The 2,099-nt window shown below is 50.8% G+C and overlaps 1 protein-coding gene across 1 annotated transcript in view; it reads right to left on the minus strand.

Annotated features, from left to right (window-relative positions):
- Window positions 1-2,099, minus strand: part of Ehd2 (EH domain containing 2) — a 19,261-nt gene extending 17,162 nt beyond the window's left edge. The window contains exon 1 of the mRNA XM_028779548.1: window positions 1,988-2,099. The gene's annotated coding sequence lies outside the window, so the exon portion shown is untranslated. The remainder of the gene's footprint in view (window positions 1-1,987) is intronic.

Below are 2,099 nucleotides of genomic sequence, written 5' to 3' on the forward strand. Positions count from 1 at the left end.
GCCACGCCCCCAGCCCCTCACCGAGGGATTCTGGGCAGGGGTTCTACTACTGAGCCACACCCTCAGTTCCTCAATGGGGGATTCTAGGCAGGGCTCTACCACCAAGCCACACCCCCAGCCCCTCACTGGGGGATTCTAGGTAAGAGCTCATATCATTGAGCAATACTCATAGCCCTGTGCTAGCTCCCTTAATTTCATGACTTTATCTAGTGGCTCTATCATTACCCCATGTTAAGTCTTTTCCTTTTGAGATCATGTCTTGTGTATTCCATGATGCACCCGAAGAGAGGATAATCTTGAACTTCTGATTTTCTTGTCTCTACCTCCCTAGTGCTGAGATTCTAGTTATGCATTGGCATACCCACTTTTATCCGGAGTTGGGGGCTAGAACCTAAGGCTCCAAGCATGCTAGGCAAGCACTCTACAAACCCAGCTACTTTCTCAACCTTACCCACAGAAAACTGTGTAAAAACACAGGAAATTGAGCCTTGGGAAGACATCAGTAGCTTGCACAGGATCACAGAGTTAGAAAGCACTCCAGCTGGGTTTCCATCTTAGGTCTCGAAATCTTAGTTAGGGAAAAAGTTGTCACCAATCTTGCAGTAGTGAGCACCCCCAAAGCCAGACTGTGCTCTCTGTAGCCCCTCAACACCCTCACAAGCTTTTTTATTCTGTAAAAATTTGGGCCGAGGCATCTCCTGGCTGTCAGTAACAGTCTCTCCCCTCGCTCCATAGGTAGATGCTTATTTTAGCGACTTTGAAGAGCCAGCTTTTGGTCAGATTGGAGTTTCTAACTATCATTCCTCACAGAAAGAATCGAGGGCTCCCTAGAGAAACAGCTGTCCCAGGGCTGGGGCTGGGGCTGAGACTGGGGGGTTGGGAAGGAACAAGCCAGTCTGGGTCAGCTCAAAGGCCACCCAGCACTCAGCCTGAAATGGCTCCCTGTATCCAAAGACAAGGCAATTTTTCCTTTTATTTCCTTTCATTAAAAAACATTTTATGTGTTTTTTCTAGGTATGTATGTCTGTGTTCCATGTACATGTAGTGCCCTTGGGGGCCAGAAAAAGAGTTTTGGATTCACCCAGCCTGAAGTAACAGATGCTTGTGAGCTACCATGTGGAGCACAGTGCACATCTGTAATCTCAGCACTAGGTAGACACAAGATTAGAAGTTCGAGATTGTCCTCTACCTCTGGAAGAGCAGCCAGTGCTGGGTCTCTGCCGACTTTCCACTACCCTCCCAACACCCCCCTCCTCTACATTTTCACTATGTAGCTCTGGCTGGCTTGGAACAGTGTAGGCCAGGTTAGCCTTAGACTGAGATCTGCCTGCCTCTGCTTCCTACATCTTGGGATTCAAGGAGTGTGCCACCATATCTGGCTCAAAGATGGGACAATCTAAGCATCCAAACAAGCAAACAAATAAACAAACCCTGCAAATCAAAACATAAAATCATTGTGACTCGAAGAGTGAGAAGAAAATGGATTGGAGAAAAGGAGGGGTGGGAGAAATAACAGAGGAAAGGACCTGTGATACAGATGAAGAGAGGGGACCCTGGGAGTGTCCCAGGCAGGGAGGCAGCTAAGGGACATCTCAAAAAGACACTTAGGGGGTGGCTGAAGGGTCTATGCACTTCAAGAGGCAAGAGAAGGCTCTTGGGTTGCAAGCCAGACCAAGGGGAGCAGAGATGGGTGTGGAGGGTAGAAGGCCACTTCAAGGATCGAGTCTTCAAATATGAAGGCTGGGTAGGGACTGGGAGAACTGGGGGCAGGGTAGGGGAGCTATGGGAGACGGGGTGGGGTGAGGTGGGGGGACTAAAGAGAGGCTGGGGAGACCTGAGGAGGTTGGGGAAAATCACAGAGATTTGAGGAGGGCTAGGGGTGGTCCTAGAGGAAGAGTGTGGGAATTGGGAACGATTGGGAAGGAGATGGCACAGATTTGTTACAGAGGGGAGCGAAGGTGAGAGGTGGGATTTGGGGAGCACTCACCAGGGATCTGGGGAGCGCAGAGCAAGCGGCCTGAGCCCTGTCCTGTCTGCAGTGGAGTGAGACGGGTGGGGCCGCGCGGGAGGAGCGGCGAACAGGGCGGGCCCAGGCCCCC

Source organism: Grammomys surdaster, unplaced genomic scaffold (genome assembly GCF_004785775.1).
Source record: "Grammomys surdaster isolate TR1022 unplaced genomic scaffold, NIH_TR_1.0 354, whole genome shotgun sequence".
In the NCBI taxonomy this organism is placed as follows: domain Eukaryota; kingdom Metazoa; phylum Chordata; class Mammalia; order Rodentia; family Muridae; genus Grammomys; species Grammomys surdaster.